The 24,668-nt window shown below is 41.2% G+C and overlaps 1 long non-coding RNA gene across 1 annotated transcript; it reads right to left on the minus strand.

Annotated features, from left to right (window-relative positions):
- Positions 1–10,714: 10,714 nt before the first annotated feature.
- LOC109026494 (uncharacterized) lies at positions 10,715–20,772 on the minus strand. Its single transcript, XR_002005490.3, has 5 exons — positions 18,863–20,772; positions 18,095–18,251; positions 14,577–14,708; positions 13,878–13,959; positions 10,715–13,063 (listed from the first exon to the last, which is right to left on the minus strand). It is a non-coding gene; the product is annotated as an uncharacterized lncRNA (long non-coding RNA).
- Between the last annotated feature and the right edge of the window lie 3,896 nt (positions 20,773–24,668).

Consider the following 24,668-nt stretch of genomic DNA (forward strand, 5'->3'; position numbering starts at 1 on the left):
GCAGCTTGGTTCATTCCCTCTATGTCACTTCACAGTTTATCTATTGATTCTTCCAGTATTTTTATATTTGATCCCACAGATCAGCCACATGAATTCAAGGTTATTGTTCCACAGTGCATCTTGCACCTCAGTGCAGAATCTGGGGCACCCCAATTTTAAGTGTGGAATCTTATTTTGCTATTGTTTGGTAGGAACAAAGCTGTCAGCTATCCTGTCCTGTAAAAGCAGCAGATACATTCTGTGTCCTAACATCTAAAAGGTCTGTATACAGAAAGACCTTCCCCTATAATGAATTCCTCATTCCCTCTTGTGTCACACTAGCACCTATTGAGGCCCTTCACTCTGGAAATGTTTGCCAAGTGTACCCTAAGGGGAAGCTGTAGCAACCTGTGCCCTGAGCAACCTTGCTGATATCCTTACAGCTCTGCTTCAGAGAGATGCTGTACACATGCTGTTCGCTTAGAGCTTCTAACACTTGTAATTCAACCTTCATTAGCAGCGGCCACTCACCCATGGACACGGCAGAGTGCCCATAAGGTGCACGCACCCATCAGACCAACATCCACGTGAACCACTTTACTAAGGTCAGAGCAGTTAAAAGCCGACTGCACCACGGTAAATGGCTGACCAGACTAATAAAAGCCTCCACAGGGCATCAAGCAGGAATGCAAGTATGACTTTTGTGGGCCCTGTGCACTTTTGCCTTTCAAAGCTCCTTTCATGAAAAATTCTAAGAAGCTATTTAAAAATATTAAAAGTTACATTTTACATTTGCATTGGTATAAAGAACACACCCAAGCTGGATTATATGTATTTCTTTTCTTCAGAGTTTAAAGACATGAAAACCTTTTTGTGGGCCCCTGAAAGTGTCATGGGCCTTTGGCATTACGCCTACTGTGACTACAGATTAAGTCAGCCCCAGCGCCAGGTCAACATGCCCTGCTCACATGAAAGTCTAAGCCTGAAGCCCAGGCTTTAATCACTCCACATGGAGTTTTGTTCTTTATAACGTATTTCTCAGTGAGCCTGGCCAATGTAACAAAATGGTGACGTTCTGAGGGAACTGAATAAATAACACCTTGACACTCCCACAGAAAGAAGGCAAATAAGATGAGAATCAAAATATCACCTTTATTACTAATAGATGCTAGGGTGAAGAATACCATCCATTTGACTCCTACGTTTATTATATAATTGGGAAGGCCAGACACAGTGGCTTATGTCCGTAATCCCAGCACTTTGGGAGGCCGAGGCAGGTGGATCACCTGAAGTCAGTAGTTCAAGACCAGCCTGGCCAACATGGTGAAACCCTGTCTACTAAAAATACAAAAAAATTAGCCTGGTGTGGTAGCAGGCACCTGTAATTCCAGCTGCTTGGGAGGCTGAGGCAAGAGAATTGCTTGAACCCAGGAGGCAGAGGTAGCAGTGAGCCGAGATCAAGCCACTGCACTCCAGCCTGGGCAACAAGAGTGAAATTCCATCTCAAAAAAAGAAAAAAAAAGTTGGGACATGTATCCCCCAGTCACAGGCAATGCTGGACTGAAGAAGATTGCTCCAGAAGGCACAGAAATGCTTGTTCCTGCAGAAACAGCAGAGAATGCCCCTTCCTGATAAGAATCTAGCTCCTACAAGAGAAAATATGAAATGGAGAAGCTGAGGTGAGCATATCCATGTTGTTCTCCAAAGACTTGTCAATCAGATTAATCACTGTGTGACAGATGCATCTGACAGCAATAAGTTAAGCATACCCTGAGAATGACCCTATGGTCTGAGGTAAGAACTCTTGTGTCTTATCTATGAAGAACATTTGAATCCCTGGCCCATTCCATGGAGCGCGGGCTGCACAGGAGATGGAGGCCTTTTGTTTTGTGTTGAATGAAGGTTGCCAGGAGGAGACTGCTAAAGAGAGGGTGATGGGTGAAAATGCTGTAAAAATGGCATGCTTTTTACAAGTGGCTGCACTTCTCCTGTCCAGCCTGCCCCCACTGGTCCAACCTGTGTGTAAATCCCTTCAATAAACCCTACATCTCATTCACTGACTCTGGGTTTCTTTTTCAGCCTCTCAAACATAGTGCTTTCCCTATTGAAGTCAATGGGGATCTGGCACAAAAGTCACTTGATGTTGGGGTCAGGAAAGAGAGGAAGTCAATAAAGTAGTGGAGAGAGACACCAATTGAGTCTTTATGCCTAGGAAAAGCATCAGCTCAGAAGATGCATTCCTCTGAAAAGAGGCCATGTTAAATGGTAAGAACATTTAGGGGCACTCAAACGACGGTCAGAATAGGAGAGGAATTATGTTCAACATCATTTTGACATTTTAAGTGTCTTCTACAAGCAGAAGAATGAATGAATGAAACTAAAGTTTTATGTCTTATACTCAATAAACCAACAATACTTATTGAAATGGCTATGCCTAAATCTTATAAAAAGAAAGGTGATTAAAAACTTTGCAGTATTTTTTTTCAATACATGTACTAGAAGAATAGGCATTCATTCCTGGTAGAGTTCAGTAAACAATTATAGTATACATAAGAAGAAAATAATTCCTTGCACTTGAGTTTCTGTTGATTAGCAGCACTAAAAATAAACAAAGTAGATAAAATTCTTTAATGAAATTATCCTCCACTGTTATAGAAGAATTCTGATCTAATTCCATTCTCAAATCTCTGTGACATTCACTATTCAGTCAAAAAATATGCATTAAGGACCTTCTATGCTTAACTGAGAATACAATGATAAGCAACACAGTTTTTGTCTTTACGGGATTTACATTCCTGCATCTTAAAACAAAAGGAATTCAAAAGGCTCATATACTGAAAGGAAATTATATTCAAGTTTTTACCCACACTTCTCCCAATGATAAGCAAAAAACCCAAATATTACTTGTAAAAAAAAATGAAAAGACAAAGAGAAGCCTTTGAATTCCTGGAACTACAATGACAAGTAAAAATGACCTATATTGGTTAGTTATGAATCATACGCATTATTGCTAACTCATTTTTCTCTTTTATATGCTATGTGTAGAGACAGCAAGGAATTGCCATAATATCAGGTCTTAGTCAGCAAGAGGCAGCTTTGTTCAATGGTAGTTTAATTGGAAAACATAATCGCACAACATCTGGAAACTTTTTTATTTTAAGGTCTTGAGGCTTTTTGCTTGCTCAGTTTTATCTCATGATAATCTACTTTATTAATTAACTTCCAGCTTGGCCAAGACACATTTAGTCTTAATGGAGTGTTGATTTGTGTCATCAATAACCTTCTGGCGAAGTTTGCTAATGAAATTTATGTTATGGGCTTTGTATAATTGTGTGAAGTGACCTTCTAAGGTGATTATCATTTAAATTTACTTCAACCAGATACCCTTTCCAATAACCACACACTTAGACTTTCTTTGTAATCCATTTTTTTGTTGTTTTTCCATTCTTGTCCCTGAGCAACACATTGGTACCTGTTTTTGATTTACTTATTATTATTATATTAATGGTAACAATGTTGTGCTTTTCCAGTAAGACAGTTGCTGTAACAATTACTGTCCTTTTAATAACTACATTAAGCTTGCTTTGATACATTATTCATCTTAGTTATGTATTAGTATTAATTATGTAATTGCCACAGTATGACCAATGCATAATCAACCTGATCTATCTGAACTGGATGATCATGAAGCTCCCATAATGCAAAAGCACAGTGAAGATTTTTATTACTTCATTCAATATAGACTTATCAAGCACCTACTCTGTGCCAGAACTATATTAGACATCAGAAGGACAAGTGTCAGTAAAACAGGTTTCCCTTTTTTCATGGACCTTATATCCTTGTGAAGAAGTCATATAATAATGATTTGAAAGATAAAGACTAATGATTGACATGTAGGAAGTAAATGCAGTGTTGCAATAAATAAATAACAGTGCTGACCCACAATTAAGGAAGCAAGGACATATTTTTGGAGGAAGCAATATTTAAGCAGAGACCTGAAGACTCAGAGACAGAGTGCCAGCCAAATAAAGAGCTGGGGAAGAGCATTCCAGGCACAGGACAGACAGTGCAAAGATCCTGTGGCAGTAAAGGATTTGAGTTTCCTAGGAACTGACATACAGAAGGCCAGTATGCCTGAAGTGTGAGTGAGGGAAGGTGCTTGAGAAGTGGGCAGGGCCCACTGTTTTGGGCCACATGTGATCCTGTGATGCACCACCCAGATTTCCCCACCGAACTGAAGCATTTATTCTCCCAGCTGCTAGTGGTGCTGCCTGCTGACTTCCTTCAGCTGTCCTCTTTGCCTTTCATGGCCCTAATCAACCTCTCAAAGACTTCTTGAGGAACCCAAACTGCAATACCACAGTAAGTACATGGGATTTTACACTAAGTTAAGTGTGAAGCTATGGCAAGGCTTTAATAAAAGCAAGCGAGGATCACTTTGCCTGATATGTGTAGAATTAGGGCAGAAAAGAATCAGATGACTGGTTAGGAAGCTATTGCAGTAATCCCAGTGAGATGATGATGGCTGGAACTAGGGTAATGGGAGTAGAAACTGAGAAAAGTGGATAAATACAAGATACATTTAGGGGTAGAATTGGTGATTGGCTAGTGAGAGAAAGGAAGTACCAAAGAATAACACCAAAGGTATAGTGCAACAAAATTTCAGATGTGCAGCAGCAGAAAATGTAGGGCACCTGAATTCAATACTGCTTTGTGAAGCTTGAATAAGTACTGAGAAAGACCCATGCTTAACATTCTGTGAAATAATATTTTGGGTTCATTTTAGAAATTATCCCCAAAGAAATGTGTGATCAGCATGAATTAAAAACCATGGCCACAAATGATTATGTTATATATTGTAGTTTTTTATACTCAATGGTGTTTGAAAACAAATAATTGCAAATTCGTCACTATCTGGCACTTTGTAGCTAAGCTGAGCTTAAATATTGTAAACTGAATTAATGAACGTAAGAGAACATGGTTCACAGTTCTTATGATGCATTAGCTTGGTCTCAGAAGTCAATAATGGCTTGATATTCCAGAAAACAGACTTGTACTGTTAAGTCTAAGGCCACAAAATCATTTTTAAATAGGTATTATACAAAGTCAGCATTTGTGAATGACTGTGGAATAAAAGAGAGTAGAAATTAAATAGCTCCAGAAAAATTAGGAGTTATTTTTAGAGTAGGTTTGCACTAACCTAAGATTTTTAAAAAATAAAATAAAATAAAGCTCTCGTTTAACAGTTATTTTTCACTCAGATTCCTGATCTAACATATTGTGTATTTCACGCGCGTCCGTGTGAAGAGACCACCAAACAGGCTTTGTGTGAGCAACAAGGCTGTTTATTTCACCTGGGTGCAGGCCGGCTGAGTCCGAAAAGAGAGTCAGCGAAGGGAGATAGGGGTGGGGCCATTTTATAAGATTTGGGTAGGTAAAGGAAAAAAGGGGGTTGTTCTCTGGCGGGCAGGGGTGGGGGGGTCACAAGATCTTAGTGGGGGAGCTTTTGAGCCAGGATGAGCCAGGAGAAGGAATGTCACAAGGTAATGTCATCAGTTAAGGCAGGAACAGGCCATTTTCATGTCTTTTGTGGTGGAATGTCATCAGTTAAGGAAGGAACCGGCCATCTGGATGTGTACGTGCAGGTCACAGGTGATATATGATGGCTTAGCTTGGGCTCAGAGGCCCGACATTCCTGTCTTCTTATATTAATAAGAAAAATAAAACAAAATAGTGTTGAAGTGTTGAGGCGGCAAAAATTTTGGGGGGTGGTATGGAGAGATAATGGGCTATGTTTCTCAGGGCTGCTTTGAGAGGGATTAGGGGCGGTGTGGGAACCTAGAGTGCGAGAGATTAAGCTGAAGGAAGATTTTGTGTTAAGGGGTGATACTGTGGGGTTGTTAGAAGAAACATTTGTTGTGTAGAATTATTGGTGATAGCCTGGATACGGTTTTGTATGAATTGAAAAACTAAACAGAATAAGAGCAGGAGAAAAACAGGTATTAAAGGACTAACAATTGGGAGGACCTAGGACATCTAATTAGAGGGTGTCCAAAGGGGTTCAGCGTAATTACCTGCTTGGTTGGCAAGCTTTTGGGCTCTATCCTTGAGTTTTTTTATGTTGTCATACACCAGGCCAGATTGATTTAGGTAAAAAGAACACTCTTCATTTAAGAATATACAGAGTCCTCCTTTTTCAGCAGTGAGTAAGTCAAGGCCTCGGTGGTTTTGGAGGACAACTGCAGCTAAAGAGTCAACTTGGGCCTGGAGGACTGATGAAGTTTGTGATATGTCTGTGATGCTAGCAGAGAAGTCATTAGAGAGGATACGGAAGCTCGTGACGGAGGTTGAAATGCCTGCTATTCCAGTACCGAGAGCAATAGTGAAGGCAGAAAGTCTTAAACTGACAAGCAAGGGAATTAGTGGAATAACTCTTTTTTGTCGTGTCGGTGTCATGAGGGGAACAGGGAGCTCTTCGGTCCTATTTGCAAATTGAATTTTGGGAGTAAGGAAAACTAGTGTGCATGTGCCTGTCCAATTAGCAGGTAGACACATGTAGGTAGAGGATACACAGAGGAAGAAGACACCTTGTGCGAGGCAAAACTGGAGATGCAAAGTAAAAAGATGAGAAGGAGTGCTGAAAGGGGTGTCTTGTACCCAGACTCCTAGGGATCCAGCTAGGGCCACAGCCGTCAGAGTTTGTAATGGGGACTGATGAGGTAACTGCACAGAGGGGGAGGTTCGATTTTCATGGTGTATGAGAAAACGTTGAGTATCTACGAGCGACCTTTCACTGTTATTTACAGGGCTGGGTATAAGTAAACAAGAAGAGGGCTTTGGAGATGAAGAGTAAAGGAACATCGAGAAGGTGAAAGGTTACCCAGGGGAATTCCAGTGGCCACAGGAATAGTAGTTTGTGTTGTGAGAGGTCTAATATGGGGGGAGTAGAGTTGATATGAGGAGAAAGGTTTTTTTAAGTAAGTGCGAGGAGGGCGGCAGCTTGCTGATGTGAAATGTCTGGGGAGGTCTTGCTGGACCTGTCTAGAAAGTAAATGAGTTCTTCAGGAGGGTAAAGGTGAGGGCTGTTAAAGGAAGTTCAGAGGTGTAGGAGACAGGAGATGTTGCCTAGTCTGCATGTAAGTGGGGACAGCTGTCTAGGCGCTGGAAGAAAGGGAAATGCAAAGCCAGCGGTTGTTAGCTAAGGAAGGATTAGAAATGGCTAGGAGAGAATAGTAAGGTCGATAGTGTAGTGGAGATAGCTGGGGAGAGGTAGAGGGTGGCATAAGAATGGGAATGAGAATAAGAGTGAGTATAAAAGTAAAGAATAGAACTTCATCAGGGTGAAAGTATTGGAGGGTCCCCTGCCAGCAAAGATCATCTATCCACTTTAAGAGGGAGTTAAGAGTTGCCAGTCCTGGGTAGGGGGTGGGTGAGCAAATCCTCGAGCTTGATGTGTAGGGAAGGGAGGGGGCCTGAATAATCCCTGAGGAGTAGTAGAATAGCAGATGGAACACTGAGAAGTTATTTCCTTGGGGACAGATTCCCACAATGGAAAGGAAATGAGAGGTTCTAAAAAGCGGGCTGGTGGCTTGCATTATAGCATAGCCTGCCTTTGCTGGTGTGTGGTGATTAGGCCTGGTGGAACTATCAATAAACCAAATGTGCTCAGGGTGAGGAATAGGGAAGGAGGAAATATGGGGAAATGGGGTGAATGTCAGGTGGATCAGAGCGATACAGTCATGAGGGCCAGGTGTGGTATCCAGAATAATGTGGGAGGCCGGATTGAAGTTGGGCCAGGAACAATGGTAATTGTGGGAGACTCAACAAAGAGTGAGTACAGCTGAAGGAGCCAGGGAGCAGAAAGGATACGCATCAGGTGTGAGGAAGAAAATAGATTTTGGAAGTTATGAGAACTGTAGAGAGTGAGTTGAGCATAATTTGTGATTTTAAGGGCCTCTAAAAGTATTAAGGCAGCGGCAGCCACTGCACGCATTCATGAGGGCTAGGCTAAAACAGTAAGGTCAAGTTGTTTGGACAGAAAGGCTACAGAGCGTGGTCCTGGCTCTTGTGTAAGAATTCTGACCACACTAACCATCCCTAGGAAGGAAAGGAGTTGTTGTTTTGTAGAAGGGATTGGGGTTTGGGAGATGAGTCAGACACGATCGGCAGGGACAGCACATGTGTTTTTATGAGATTATGTCGAGATAGGTAACAGATGAGGAAAATATTGGGGCTTGACTGAAGTAATGGGGGCTGTCTGTGAAGTCTTGAGGCAGTACAGCCCAGGTAATTTGCTGAGCCTAATGGGTGTCAGGGTCAGTCCAAGTGAAAGCGAAGAGAGGGTGGGATGAAGGGTGCAAAGGAATAGTAAAGAAAGCATGTTTGAGATCTAGAACAAAATAATGGATTGTGGAGGGAGGTATTGAGGATAGGAGAGTATATGGGGTTGGCACCATGGGGTGGATAGGCAAAACAATTTGGTTGGTAAGGCGCAGATCCTGAACTAACCTGTAAGGCTTGTCTGGTTTTAGGACAGGTAAAATGGGGGAATTGTAAGGAGAGTTTATAGGCTTTAAAAGGCCATGCTGTAGCAGGTGAGTGATAACAGGTTTAATCCTTTTAAAGTGTGCTGTGGGATGGGATATTGGCGTTGAGCGAGGTAAGGGTGATTAGGTTTTAATGAGATGGTAAGGGGTGCATGATCGGTCGCCAAGGAGGGAGTAGAGGTGTCCTATACTTGTGGGCTAAGGTGGGGAGATACAAGGGGAGGATGTGAAGGAGGCTTTGAACTGGGGGAAAAGGTGGCAATGAGGTGTGGCTGTAGCCCAGGAATAGTCAGGGAAGCAGATAATTTAGTTAAAATATCTCGGCCTAATAAGGGAACTGGGCAGGTGGGGATAACTAAAAGGAGTGCTTAAAAGAGTATTGTCTAAGTTGGCACCAGAGTTGGGGAGTTTTAACAGGTTTAGAAGCCTGGCCATCAATACCAACAACAGTTATGGAGGCAAGGGAAACAGGCCCTTGAAGGTAATATGGAGTGGGTAGCCTCTGTATTGATTAAGAAGGGGACAGACTTACCCTCCACTGTGAGAGTTACCTAAAGATCGGCATCTGTGATAGTCTAGGGGGCTTCCAAGGTGATCAGGCAGCATCAATCTTCAGTTGGTAAGCTGAGAAGATTGGGGAAGGAGTTAGTCAGAGAGCCTTGGGCCAGAGTTCCAGGGGCTCTGGGAGTGGCTGCCGGGTGAGTTGAACAGTCCAATTTTCAGTGGGGTCCTGCACAGATGGGACATGGCTTCGGAGGAATCCTGGGCTGTGGGCATTCCTTGGCTCAGTGGCCAGATTTCCAGCACTTGTAGCAAGCTCCTGGGGGAGGAGGTTCTGGAGGAACCCCTGGCAGCTGCGGTTCAGGCGTTTGGAGTTCTTGTGTGCTGGAGATGTGGCTGGGGTTTGTCTCACAGTGGAGGCAAGGAATTGCAACTCAGAAATACATTGCTACTTGGCTGCCTCTAGTTTATTGTTGTACACCTTGAGGGTGAGGTTAATTAAGTCCTGTTGTGGGGTTTGAGGGCTGGAATTTAATTTTTGGAGTTTTATTTAATGTTGGGAGTGGACTGGGTAATAAAATATATACTGAGAATAAGATGGCCTTTTGAACTTTTAGGGTCTAGGGCTGTCTCAGCACTGCTGCCAAATGAGCCATGAACTGGGCTGCATTTTTTATTTGATGAAAAAGAGCCTAAAAGCTATCTGATTTGGGATTAAGAAAAAGGAGCATTAACCTTGACTATGCCTTTAACTCTAGCCACCTTTTTAAGAGGAAATTGCTGGGCAGGTGGGGGAGGGCTAGTCGTGGAATGAAACTGTAAGTCGGACCAGGTGTGAGGAGGGGATGTGATAAAAGGATTATAGGGTAGGGGAGCGGTGGCTCTGACCTAGCTCGGCCTGTCAAGGAGCAGCCTGGGGAGGAGGGGAGCGGTCAAATGGGTCTGTAGAAAAGGAAGATTGGAAAGAGGAAAGACTCAGTGATGCTTGGGGTTGGGACGAGAGGACAGGCAGGAGGGAAAGAAGGAAGATTTGGGATGAGCTGCATTGGAAACAGAGACTAGGGAGGGGCTGATGTGTAAAAGAATGCCTGGACATCACGCACCTCAGACCGTTTGCCCATTTTATGACAAGAATTATTTAGATCTTGTAGGATGGAAAAATCGAACGTGTTCTGGCTATTTGGAACCACTGTCGAGTTTGTATTGGGGTCAAGTGGCATTGAAGAAGGAAATAAGGTGTTTAGGTTTTAGTTCAGGTGTGAGTTGAAGAGGTATTAAGTCTTTGACAACACAGGCTAAGGGAGAAGGAGGAATGGAAGGTGGAAGGTTGCCTATAGTGAAGGAGGCAAGTCCAGAGAAAAGAGAGGGTAGAGACATGGAGAGAAGGGGTGGGGAGTGTTTGCCCCCCAGGAAAGTGGAGAAGGGGTAGAGACATGGAGAGAAGGGGCTGGGGGGTTCTTGCCCCCTAGAAAAGTGGAGAAGGGGTAGAAACAGGGAGAGAAGGGGTCGGAGGGTTCTTGCCCCCCAGAAAAGCGGTACTTGCCGCTAAGGGTGAAGGACCAAGGCAGGCGTCCCCACATGGTCAGACACCTCTGAAATGTGGGTGAATAATCAGTCAGGCATCCCTGCGTGATTAAACACCAAGGGAAGACTGTCTTCCCGAGTCTGTGACCAGTGCCGGAGTTTTTGGGTCCACGGATAAAATGCGTCTCCTTTGTCTCTACCAGAAAAGAAAAAGAATTGAAATTAAGAGAAGGGAGAGATTGAAGTGTGGCGCCAAGATTGAAAGGAGAAAGAGGTTGAGGGATAGTGAGAGAGGCTGGAGAAGAGAGTAAAAAGAGGCTGCTTACCGGATTTAAAATTGGTGAGATGTTCCTTGGGCTGGTCGGTCTGAGGATCCGAGGTCGTAGGTGGATCTTTCTCACAGAGCAAAGAACAGGAGGACAGGGGATTGGTCTCCCAAGGGAGGTCCCCCGATCCGAGTCACGGCACCAAATTTCACGTGCATCCATGTGAAGAGACCACCTGACAGGCTTTGTGTGAGCAACAAGGCTGTTTATTTCACCTGGGTGCAGGCGGGCTGAGTCCGAAAAGAGTGAAGGGAGATAGGGGTGGGGCCGTTTTATAAGATTTGGGTAGGTAAAGGGAAAAGGGGGGTTGTTCTCTGGCGGGCAGGGGTTGGGGGGGTGTCACAAGGTGCTCAGCGGGGGAGCTTTTAAGCCACGATGAGCCAGGAGAAGGAATTTCACAAGGTAATATCATCAGTTAAGGCAGGAACAGGCCATTTTCACTTCTTTTGTGGTGGAATGTCATCAGTTAAGGCAGGAACCGGCCATCTGGATGCGTACGTGCAGGTGACAGGGGATATGATAGCTTAGCTTGGGCTCAGAGGCCTGACAGTGTATACTTTGCCAGTGAATGTTACTGGTTATAGAGATTAGAATCCATGCCTGTTTAAGCAGAAAGGGATTTATTAAGAGATATTAGGAAGTTGTCCAATCACTGAAAGTACAGGTGGGGCAAACCTAGGTTGACCTAGAACTGCTCCCAAGACCAAATAATAGAAATTGCCTGTTGGGGGAGAGGCTAACTCATCTGACTTTAAACTTACGCTGCTTCTACCATAATCTAGAAAGAACCATTGCCACCAATGACCACCCAAACTATGCTGCTTCTGCTGTGATTCCAGAAGCACTTCACTTACCCTTAAACTCAGAAACACCCATGCTTGCAAATATGGATGTCATGGCACTATTTTGCCAAGCAGTTGATCAAATCAAGGGCTCATTAAGCTGTATCTGATTGGTGAACTCTGTCACATGTTTGTACTCTTAACAGCAAGTTGTGCTGGGAGATGTAGTTTTTTCAATTCTGTGTTGGGGAGGCACAGTGCACAATGTGGGAAACTATCACCACATGGAGAAAGCATTGAGAAAAACATCTTCCACAAATAATAGACATGAATGACAGAGGTCCATCATAGTTAATATTCCAATTTTTTTTTTTTTTTTTTTTTTTTGAGATGGAGTCTCGCTCTGTCACCAGGCTGGAGTGCAATGGCGCTATCTCGGCTCACTGCAACCTCTGACTCCCTGGTTCAAGCAATTCTCCTGTCTCAGCCTCCCAAGTAGCTGGGATTACAGGCACGCACAACCATGCCCAGCTAATTTTTATATTTTTAGTAGAGACGGGGTTTCACCGTGTTGGCCAGGATGGCCTCGATCCCCTGAACTCGCGATGTGCCTGCCTTGGCCTCTCAAAGTGCTGGGATTACAGGCGTAAGCCACTGCACCCGGCCCATTTCAAAATCTTCACTCATGGTTAAGTTCTATTAATATCATTAATATACCCCATTTTCCACTGGATAATACATACTGACCACTGAAATAATTTTTAGAAAAATTTAGGAACCAAAGAATTGTATACGCTTGATTTAGAATGTTCCTCATGAATAATGAGTATTGAAATCTGCATTAATATCTTCAGTAATGAATCAACTACCCCGTTTTTAGCAAAGTCAGATATTAAAAAGATTTTTAACAAAACTATAATTGATTATTTGAGCTCACCAGATAGGGTTGCTGCTTAAGAGACTTATTTATAGCATGTTAGATCTAAAACTGTCTGATGGTACTTTAATAATTCCACAAGGTCCTCAAATAACTCACTCCAAGATAAATCAGAGACAGCAAGGAATCTTTTCATTGGATGTGTCTGGGCACCATCCATGGTCAGCAAGCTCAGTGTGCTGGAGTTCAGGGTTTTCTGTTTTGTTTCTACAGTTAATTTGTTAGCATGTGAATTTCAGAAGTAGGTGGACTGGCATCAGTCCTTCCGGTATCTTCCAAAGCAAGTTTTTGAATAGAGTATCTACTAGAGTTTCCAGTACAAGGCTCTATTTGAATCCTTCCAAAAGTTGTAGAGATTTTGCCTGCTCTTGTTCAACTTTCTTTTAACAGCTTCTCTTCTTTATTACCAAGAGTCTTTGTGTTAGGCAGCAATACAACAGATGGTGAACAAGTCTTCATCACAGCAATCTTTTATAGAGACAAAATCCCTTTAGCATAATGACCCTAAATCAGATCTAAAGAAAAAATTCAATGGAAACGTTGTACCAGTGTTTCGTGGCCTACACAACAGACTCCTACTCTTTAACATGGTTGGCTTAATTGAAAAATGGTTAGTTTTTGTTTTGCCCAGTCTAATACTATTGCACTTATGAATAATAATTCTATTAGCATATATATATGTTTCTAAATCTAAAGTGTATTATCTTATTTAATTCTCGTAACACAGTGAGTGAACAAAAGCATTGCGTGGGCTGAATGTAGACTACAAATAAAAATGGCCATTTAGATTCTAATACTACATTATCTAAAAAGTTACCTTCAATCATTTGCGATCATTAAATATTTTACTTTTACTTAGGCAATAATGACATTCCCTAACAGATAATTCTTCTTTGGAAGTCTCTACTAAATAGCTCTACTTAAAATAGCAGAGCTGAGTCAACATCTCAAAATGCATTATGAGTGCAGGCAGCAAAATGACTCACAAAATGGTAAACATATGAAGAAGCCAAACCTTCACTTTAAAAGATTAATGATAGCATACAACAAATGACAAAGTAAGCATCTATCTCTACTACCTCTTACCTGGGAGTATTTCTCTGGACTCTAAATAAGCATTCCATACAGATATTCTGTAAGTTTATATGAAGAATTTATATGCTTTGATTGTACCTACTCTTTTTCATTGTGCCACAAAGCTGTTGAGCTTTATATAGAACTTCAGTTTAGTGCATTTATTTGTCAAGCTATAGGTGTAAAAACCAGCTATTCTAGCAGTTACCTCATTCATTCAGCTTCCTCTTCTGAACCTTTCCTTCTGAGATTTTTCTTCACCATCTTACCTCTTTTTCTTTCTTCATATCCTTGGTATAAAAATGTAAATAGTTTTCAGCTAGAAGGAACCAGCAAAGAGGTCCCCTAGGTTTCATCTGTATAGATTACTGGTAAGTTTATTACCTCTAAGAGCTAGTTCCTAACAATAGCTCTCATCTGCATAGTAATGGGCCTCCTCCATCCCATTTCTTACATCCTTCTAGATACCCCAGAATAATTTAAACACTGTCAGCAATTCTCTCTCTGAAAGCTCTGTTAGCCCATATACTATAGAACCAGTCTGGGACACTCTAGTTCATGGTACACTCATCCTGTGGCTTAGATCTCCCATAGAGTGGCATGGATGCCCTCTTGCTCTGGTGCCTTTTGGTCATCTTCTCTCTATGTCTGCGCCTGTACCCTATGGCCCTGGCCACATCTGCCTCTAGATTTAGTCATCTGTATTCACTACTGTCACCATGAAGTAGGAAAACACTTTAAGTGCCATTCTTGGCAAGGCAGAATAGCGGCGATGTTGGGTTCTTAATATTTATTTTGGTTAATTCATCTTGAATGTGCACATGGGTATTCTAAATCCAAGACAGCTTTGTTATTAATTAGCTTACAGTAAATAATAAAATTATTGGACCATTTCCCCAAAACTTACCTTGGAACAAAGGGATGAAAGCAGCTGGAAACATCTCCTTCATGAGTGGCCAGACACTCCCCAGATAAGAAAAAGAGAACAACAAATTTTCTTCTTTTACATGCTTAAGAGAGATGGCCTGCTACTCGTTTCCTAAGAGGAGAGAGAAGAACAAAACCAAAATATTTGTTCCTTAGAAATAGGATGGAGGCTGGGCATGGTGGCTCAGGCCCATAATCCCAGCACTTTGGGTGGCTGAGGTGGGAGGATCGCTTGAGCCCAGGAGTTTCGAGACCAGTCTGGGTAATAGAGTGAGACATCGTATCTACAAAAAAATTAAAAAATAAGCCACGTGCGGTGCCACATGCCTGTAGTCCTAGATATTTGGGAGGCTGAGATGACAAGATTGCTTGAGCCCAGGAGGCAGAGGCTGCAGTAAGCCAAGTTTGTGCCACTGCATTCCTGCTTGGGTGACAGAAGAACTTGGAAAAAAAAAAGAGAGAGAGAGAGAAAGAAAGAATGAGAGAGAGAAAGAAAGAATGAGAGAGAAAAAGGAAAAAAAGAAAAAGAAAGAAATGGAATGGAAGGAATGCTGGGTTCTCACCCTAACCTTTGGGAATGTAAATGTCTTTCTAGATAAACCCAGATCCTGGTTTTTATCATCTAAAGGCATTTCCTAAATTCGGGATTCATCTCTTTTGCTATGTAAATACCTAGAAGATAGTGCTCCAGTCCTCCTGATACCTTGGGACATTACTTAGGGACCTAGTCTAGCTGTAACCATTTGGCTCTCAGGAAGACAGGAAAAGTGTTATCTTTTCAAATCAGAAATAGAACTACTTCTAGTATATGACCAGTAAAATGCTTCAGGGGAAGTCAAAGCAAACACTCCCTATCTGCATATCAGACTCATCTCCTTGCCTTAGGAAACTAGGGCTTCTCATAGGAATACCGGGAAAACCAGGAAAGTGTTATTTCCACTGGAGAGTCTGTGTCCTTTTCTCAGAATGGAATTATTTGAATTGCTAGTGTGAAAGGAAAATCTTGGAACCCCAAAATTGCTAAGCTAAAGGGAAAATTCAAGCTGGGAACTGCTCAGGGCAAACCTGCCTCCCATTCTATTCAGTCATCCCTCTGCTCACTGAGATAGATGCAGATCTGATTGCCTCCTTTGGAAAGGCTTATCAGAAAATCAAAGAATGCAACCATGTCTCTCACCTACTTGTGACCTACAAGTACCCTCCCTGCTTCGAATTGTCTCCTCCTTTCTGGACTGAACCAATGTACTTCTTATATATATATTGATTGATGTGTCATGTCTCCCTAAAATGTATAAAACCAAGCTGTGCCTCGACCACCTTGGGCACATGTCCTCAGGACCTTCTGAGGCTATGTCATGGGTGTGCATCCTCAACCTTGGCAAAATAAACTTTCTAAAGTAATTGAGACCATCTCAGATATTTGGGGTTCACACTAGTAAAGATGTTTTGGTGGTGGTGGTTTGTTTTGTTTCTGTCTTTATTTTTTTTATTTTTTTGAGACGGAGTCTCACTCTTGTCGCCCAGGCTGGAGTGCGGTAGTGCAATCCTGGCTGACTGCAACCTCTGCAATTCTCCTGCCTCAGCCTCCCAAGTAGCTGGAATTACAGGCATGCACCACCACACCCGGCTAATTTTTGTGTTTTTTTAGTAGAGATGGGGTTTCACCATGCTGGCCAGGCTGGTCTAGAACTCCTGACCTCAGGTGATTCGCCCACCTCGGCCTTCCAAAGTGCAGAGATTACAGGCGTGAGTCACCGTGGCCGGCCTGTTTCTGTCATTTTTTAAAAGGCTTTCCATATCCATAGCTTTCTCCTCAGACCAGGGTGGGAAGCGGTGGTAGTGTCTTGTGCTCAGTACCTCTTCACTTAAAGTGACATTTTCTGCCCTGTCAGGATCCTTGTTCTCTCTGGCTATAACGTTCATCAATATCTTCTGCATTCTCCTTACTGTCTATAAACCACAATTATGGGCAAGATTCAAGTTCTTTTCTGTGAAATTCTTAGGTTTCAAGAAAATCAGGAGTTATGATGAAATATGATGGAGTGTCACCTAGTTCTGCATGTTAGTGTCCATGAGCTGTTTGCTCATGTGCAGTTACTATTTACAACCTAGAGACGATGTACAAGATAAATCTAGTTTATAATAAAACAGCGAGATTGAATAGATCACAACTGTGTCAGCTGTGGTGAAGGCACTAAAAATTAAGTTATTTTTCTTTTCTGAATTGACAGATAATGACAATAATCACACATTATTGTTTGTATTAGATTATTCTTTCAAATATACTTAGTATTCCTTGTGTCAAAGACATTGTTTTCTTCCAAGTCATTTTGTATAAAGTAATATCCCCCTACACTCTGGCATAATAAAGCAACCAACTCATATTGTAAGTTTTTTTTCAGACAAAAAAAAAAAACAGTTAAGATATATGCAATTTTGCTATTTTATTATAAATTATATTCATCTTATTCATCATCTTTAGGTGTTAAATAGTAGCTGCACTTGTAGTTAAATGCTATTTTAATTCTCCAATGAATATCTTATATATAGAAATAAAGAATATAAAACTCTAAAAGTGCTTTTCATGCAGTTTCTCATTCATTACCCCTAATACCCTGTTATCAACTGAACTGTGTCCCCACCCCCCCCAAATTCATACATTGAAGCTCTAACCCTCAGTGTGATTGTATTTGGAGTATGGCCTATAAAAAGGTAGTAAAGGTTGAGTCACAAAAGTGAGTCTTTTTTTTTTTTTTTTCTGAGACAGAGTCTCACTCTGTCACCCAGGCTGGAATGCAGTGATGTGATCTCAGCTGACTGCAACCTCCGCCTCCCAAATTCAAGCAATTCTCCTGCCTCAGCCTCCCGAGTAGCTGGGATTACAGGCACATGCCACCAGGCCCAGCTAATTTCTGTATTTTTAGTTGAGACGGGGTTTCACCATGTTAGCCAGGCTGGTCTCGAAGTGGCTGGTTTCGAACTCCTGACCTCGTGATCCGCCTGCCTCGGCCTCCCAAAGTGCTGGGATTACAGGCACGAACCACCATGCCCAGCAAGAGTGAGTCTTAATCCAGTATGACTAGTGTCCTCATAAAACAAGGAAGAGACCTAAGAGGCCTCTCTCTCCCTGAGTGCACATGGAGAAAAGGCCCTCTGAAGATTCAGTGAGAAGGCAGCCCTCCACAAACCAGGAAGAGAGGCCTCACTAGAAACCAGTCCCGAAGGCATCCTGATCTTGGACTTCTAGAAATGTGGCAAATTAATTTATGTTGTTTAAGCCACTCAGTCTATGGTAGCTCAATTTTACAAATAAGAAAAGAGGCCAAGGAAAGGTTCAGAAACTTGCTCAAGATCACGAAGCAGCCGGCAGATTTTCAGTAGACTGGATGGCTACAAGATCAGTCAAAATAAGTTAGAAAAGATTTGAAAAGAAGTGCCATAAGCAAGAATATTTAATACATAGAGTAGAGTCTATAACAACATAGCAAGATTGCTTACAGCCTAACTGGATTGCTGGATGAGAAATTCAGGCAGAGAGAAGCAATCTTGTAGAGAACATCATGTGACTCAGAAAAGGCAGAAATAGGCTTTTATCTCTTCTTTTGAGGCTGGATAACCTTTGGGGCAATTTAGGAAGAACTTTCTAGAGGTTCACCTAGGGAAAGAAATGAAAGAGTAGCTAGATGATAAAGTTTGAGACAGTAAGATATCCGCTAATAGAAAATAAGGAAAAAGACTACTTCCACTGTGTTTAGAATACAGTTCAAATTCCTTAACATGGACTATCTTTGTGGTATAATGCTATAATTTATTAACCAATCCAGGACATTTTTTGAAGTCAAAGGGAGTGCTATTACAATTTTTCCAGGAAAATATGGTTAAACTAGGACAGCTCTGGGCAAACATGTATATACAGTTACCTTGGCGATAAATGAAGGCCCTGCATCATCTGACCACATCTTGTTCAATTTTCCCCATTCATTGATCCTACTGACTTTCTTCCAGTTCTTTGAACATACCCACCGCTAAGCTCATTCTTGCTCAGGGACCCAACACATACTTTCAGTCTATCTTGTTCAGCTCTTCTCTCTTTGCCTGGTTAACTAATAATCTCTGTAGTGATCACACTCTGTAGGCCAGTTACACAGCAACCCTTCCCTACTTTTTTCTCAATTGTACCTGGATTTTGCCCAGCTGTCCCTCACACACCCTCTGTCACTTGAGAAACTCTGTAACTACAACCTTAGTCCAGGGAAGAATACTCACAGGAAGAAGTCGGTCAGCCGTGGCATTCCTCTGTCTGCCAACAACCTTAGTTTTCAGAGATAGGGTCTTGCTCTGTTGCTCAGGTTGGTGTACAGAGGTGCCATCATAGCTCACTGCAGCCTCAAACTCATGGGCTCAAGCGATCCTCCTGCTTCAGCCTCGGAAAGCACTGAGATTACAGGTGTGATCCACTGTACCCAGCCTTGCCTGGGCAATGACTTAAGGAAAATATATTAGTTTGGAGCTTCACATGGCAGAAAACTCTCCTAATTAGTGGTTTGAATGAAACAGAAATTCATTTATGTCCCTCATTTAAAAGAAGTGAGGAAGGAGACAGCCGGGGGCTGGGATGGTGTTATAGCTGTCAAGCACTCAGGGTCCATATTGCCTTGCTACCTTCACATGTGGCTGTAGATCTTCAGATCATATTCACATTGCAGCAGCAGGAAGCACGAAGGGACAGGGAAGGGTACACCCCTTCCTTGTAAGAATATAGCCCAGAAATCACTTCCACTTACCTCTATTGCCAAAACAGTCAAAAGGGCACATCTGGTTCTTAGGAAAGCTGGGAAATGTAATCTTTGTTCCAGGTGGCTCTGTGCCCCACTGAAAACTTAGGATCATGGATCTTGATGCAAAACTAGCAGTCTTTCTGCCACGGTGCACCAATTAGCCCGAAGGGAAGGACTCAGTCCTAGCATACTCCTCTTTCCCTCTCCTGCTGGACATGACCAAGAAGACAAGAAATCCAAGTTGCAACTCTTTAAGTGAGAGAAAAATAAACATCTAATTTTTTTTGAGACTTCTTATAACCATAAAAAGACTCAGGCTTAAAAGGAAATTGATACTGTGGACAGCAGAGCCAAAACAAGAACCCAGGAGCCTGATAATATGGTTGAGCCACTGAAACCACCAGCTGCAAAACCTGCTCTAGCTCTCCATCAGTTACCGAGAGAAGAAACTTCTTTATTGCGCAGGCCACTTTGGTTCAGAGTTTCTTTTCCTCGTAGCTGAAAGCGTCTTAACGAAATTCCCTACAGGTGCCCTACACACTCAATCTCTGTTATAATTTAACTTAGTAACCTCTTCTTTTCCTTTATAGCCTTCATTATAATTTTGAATCATTTATTTGTTACTTGCTTGAAGTTTATGTCCTCTGCTAGGCTGTGAGCCATGACCTTTGGGTCTAGATTTGTTTTGTAATTTATTGTATACCTGGTGAACGAAACAAAATGGCTGAAACGATGCTTGGCACACAGTAGGTGTGTAAGTAAATGGTAGCTATGATAAAAATGATGTTTGACTAATAAGCCTTGCTCATTCAAAGAGATCACTTCTCCTTAAAGGTAGCTTTGAAGCCACATGAAGTAATGAAGGACAGTTTGGGGAGTCATTTTCTCTTTTATTCTGCAGGATTTTGTCATATACTACTCATTATTTCAACTACATCAAAGATCTATTTTATAGTTTTGGTGTGACCTCAAATTTGAATATTGGACTACTTTGAGCTATAGCTTGGTCTTAAAAGGAATGACTGCAGAGCTGAGTGCCCAGGTGACAGTCACAGCTGCAGCATCAGCGGTCATGCTGTTACTTTCACTCAGATATCACATGAGTGGTGACTACATAAATGTGACTAGAATAGTTCTCAGTCTCTTCTGTCACACTACAATATTGAAGTGATGTCTTCCCAAACACTGGAGGCCTTGCCTGCTCATCTGCAGATGGCAATCCTATTCACGTCTAGCTTTTAGGCACACAGTTTTCTTCCTGAGGGCATGTTTCTTGATAAGTTTTCCTTTTTATACCCTCGTCCCAAAGCCCCAAAACCTGTCATTTTAATAATTTAAATAATATGTTTATATCTACAGGTAATCTCTAAAGTCTTTTTATTCCACGTTGAGGTATACTTCTAATGTCATTTCTGTCTCATCTGTTTGTTTATATACCTAGGACATTAATTTTTAATTACAGTCATGTGCCACAAATGATGTTTCAGTCAAGGACAGACTGCATATATGTAATATATGATTACATATATAATACTGTATTCTTACTGTACCTTTCCTATGTTTTGATATATAGATACACAAATACCATTGTGTTACAGTAGCCTACAATATTGAGTACAGTCACAAACTGTACAGGTTTGTAACCTAGGAGCAATAGGCCATACCATATAGGCTAGATATGTATTAGGCTATGCATCTGGGTTTCTGCAAGAACCCTCTATCATGTTTACACAATGATGGAACTGCCTGACAATGCAGTTGTCATAACATATCTTTGTTGCTAACCAATGCATGACTGTATTATTTATCTCAGTTCTCCATTCTATCTAAATGTGATTAATTACTACACAAGGTGCTTAGGAAAAAAAGTGTAACCATGACATTGATCTTTGGTAAAATATATAAGTCTTCACTTTCAAAAACTTTGTTCAGATTTTTTTTGACTTTTAGCAATGGTAATACTAAATAGGTATCATTTATTGAGTCCCTACACTATTCCAGGTATTATGATATATAGTTTATATAATGCAAGCAGAAAAATTATGCATTTAATCAGTGGGCCAAGGGTTATACTACAAGCTGCTCTACGTTATACAGAATGAATAGTTGGAATGGTTCAATAATAGGAAATTATCTGAATTTAAAACATTTTAAATTATCATTTGCAGTTAGATGTTACTCACTGAATTATAGAGTAACTAAAATTCATACACAGATCGAAAATACATTTTTAAAATTTGATAAAGTTCACAGAATAATTGGGAGGGTTAAAAGCAACTCATCTTTTTATTTATTTGGGTATTTTTTAGATTTATAAATATCCCTATTTTTAAAATTTCTGAGATTTAATTCACTCACCTCACCTAATCATGGATAGTTTGTCTTAAAATGGAAATAAAAATAGGCATTTAATCTCTGCCCTCCCACCCTGGTATCTTCTCCCCCTGGTCCTCTGTTTCTCAGCTTCTGATGGTTATGATCCATGACTTCCTGACTAAAGCTTCAATTTTCTAGCTGTTTAGTCTATCCTGACTATCACAAGGCAGATATCAACAGCATCAATGCCCTTGTGCTCTAGAGTTCAGCATAATTAATTAACAATCCTTCACTGGAATCTGGGAGCCTAGCTATGACAGCTTTGCTCCTTGAGTCTCCTCAGTGAGTAGCCATGTGTGCTCATAAAGTGCAACTTTTCTTTCCCATTGCCGTCATCCCCAACTTATACTGAATTGAGAGTCTGCCATGGTCTCTACTTCTAAATTCAGCCAGATTATTCAACTTACTACCCTGGGAGTCTTGCCCCGAACACCTACTAATACCCTATACCCTCTACGGACACACATTAGCCTTCACTTGCCTAATGCCTGGATATTGTCTCTACTGTAAGTTTCTCAACACTGGTTTCTTCTCTTATGATCAGAAAACTAAGCCCAATCAGATCATGTAATACTTCAAGGTTATGTGCCTAGAAAATGCAACTCTGGAGAAAAGATTTACTAAGAATTATTTCTCTAAGACTTAATGGAAATGGTCGAGATGTATTTCCAGATCTCCATCATCTATGTGTTTTATTCTAACAACTCTCTCCCTAAACCTTTAAATAACTTTTATATTACATACAAAAAAATGATTCTTGCCTTAAAAATATTGATTCTAGGCTTGGTAGAAGGACTGTAAGTAAACTCTAAGGTGTTAAACAGAGAAGTGCAAGTGTCATGTATGTACCTCTCTGTATTCACATTTATATCCAATGGCTCAATGAACACTGAAAATGGAGAAATGTAATTGGTGGGTCGACTAAAGGTTATTTCTTCTTTATCCCTGTTTGAGAAAATAAGGAAGAAATGATTGATTTACTGTTTTTTTTTTTCTGAGGATAATCATGTCAAGAATCATTTGGAATCACCTCCAGGAAAACTGTCGCAAAACTGACCATCTTTTAAATATGGTAACTTACAGTGAAGCATGTCTCACACAAATGAATGACATAAATGCCAAAAGATATCTGAGGGTTCACGCATAACTTACCTCAGATGCTGATTACTGCCAAAATTACAACTGCCCTGCACCACTCTTGGGCACTGAATCTTGCCTGTCTATATGATAAAATCAGTGTGCACAAGATCATTTTCTTAGCATCTATGACCAGATTGCATGCCAGGCTATGAGTTCTTTTCTTCCCTACCCACTCCTAGAATATCATATACCTTATGATAGTCCCACGATCTGACACATTTCAATCACTGAAGCAGAATTTCTGCTTCAAAAATCTCAGTTTTAGTAGTATATCCACATCACTTGAATGGTACTTTTTACTTTCTTCCAATATAAGGGTTCCCAGAGTGTAATATGAGAAAAAATAAAACCATATTCTCCAGCACCCAGAATCTAAAACGAATGAATTCTTTTAAAACATTTTTTTTCCAGAATAGACCTTTCAAAGGAAACCATGAAAGATTCGGACATTTCCTTATACATTTTTTAAGTTACCAAGTGGAATAATAGAGTTGCATATGAATTTTTAACTCTGTAGGTATTCTCAGTAATAAAAACGTGTGCACGGCTCATCTAACCTTCTCTTTCATATACTGATTTTAAATTCTTTTCAGCTTTATATATATAAGTAAGGAGCATGAAAGTGGCAATAGGTCCACAGAAAGAACGGACCTTTAATAGCGGATTTTGCCTGATTTATTCCCTTTACATGGAGGTCAGATAAGCTGATGAAGACACTGAGTGCCTCAATGGTTAAGAACAAGAGGTGAAAGCATTCTCCCTTGCAATTCTGGGTATATGTGTGCAAGCAGAACACTGAAAATCAAGACTGAGCAGCTATTAAGTAACTCGAGGTCAAGAACCTAGGGAAATGGGTCCATGTGAGTTAACATGACGGGGAGAGCCTCAGATGGTAACTGGGAACTAGAGGGCAGAAGACAAGGATTCAAAGTGTCAGGGGGAATAAAACTGAGGTACAGCAGGTCAAAACATGTGAGCAGTATGGCATCCAGAACAAAAGACTGAGATGACTCATAGGACTTAGGATAAAAAGATAATAATAATACCCCTCCCATTACAGAAAAGGATGGGGCTAAGTTTCCCTCGGCTCTGCAGAAATCCTTACGACATTCTGAATATGAAAATGTATGAAACGGGAGGTAGTCCTTGTGTTTAGGGTTCTCAAGACCAACCCACCAGCAGGGCTCACAGGATTAAATATATATAATCATATTCACAGTTAGGGGTATTACAGTTAAAGGATATACAACAAAATCAGCAAAGGGAAAAGGTGCATGAGGAGAAGTTTGGAAGAAACCAGGCACACACTTCCAAGAATCCTAATGGAGTCTCACAGGATGTGCTCAGTTCCTCCAGTAACAGATTTATGTGAAGTTATCAGCCAAAAGAGCTCATTAACCAGTGCTCCAGGTTTTCATTGAGGGGTGGCAATGTAAGCACCCTCTGCCTAACACATACCAAAATTCCAGACTCCCAGAAGGAAGGCAGGTGTTTAGCATAAACCACATTGTTTCTACAAACAGTTTAGGCCATTCTTATCATTTAGGGAAAGTTTTATATCAGTGTAGGAAACTGTTTATCAGCCAAGTTATCCAACACCAGCCAAGAGCCAACCTTGCAAGAAGGTCTTTTTTAAGAACAGAAGCCTCAGGTCTGTTAACTCCTTTCTACACAGTTCCCATAATAAATTTTCCCTCTTTGTTTCCTTTTCAGATATAGCTGCTTTTGTTTGCAAATGGGAATCCAGAAACTTTCCTATAATCAAAAAAACTCAAGTT

Source organism: Gorilla gorilla, chromosome 3 (assembly GCF_029281585.2).
Source record: "Gorilla gorilla gorilla isolate KB3781 chromosome 3, NHGRI_mGorGor1-v2.1_pri, whole genome shotgun sequence".
Taxonomy (NCBI): domain Eukaryota; kingdom Metazoa; phylum Chordata; class Mammalia; order Primates; family Hominidae; genus Gorilla; species Gorilla gorilla.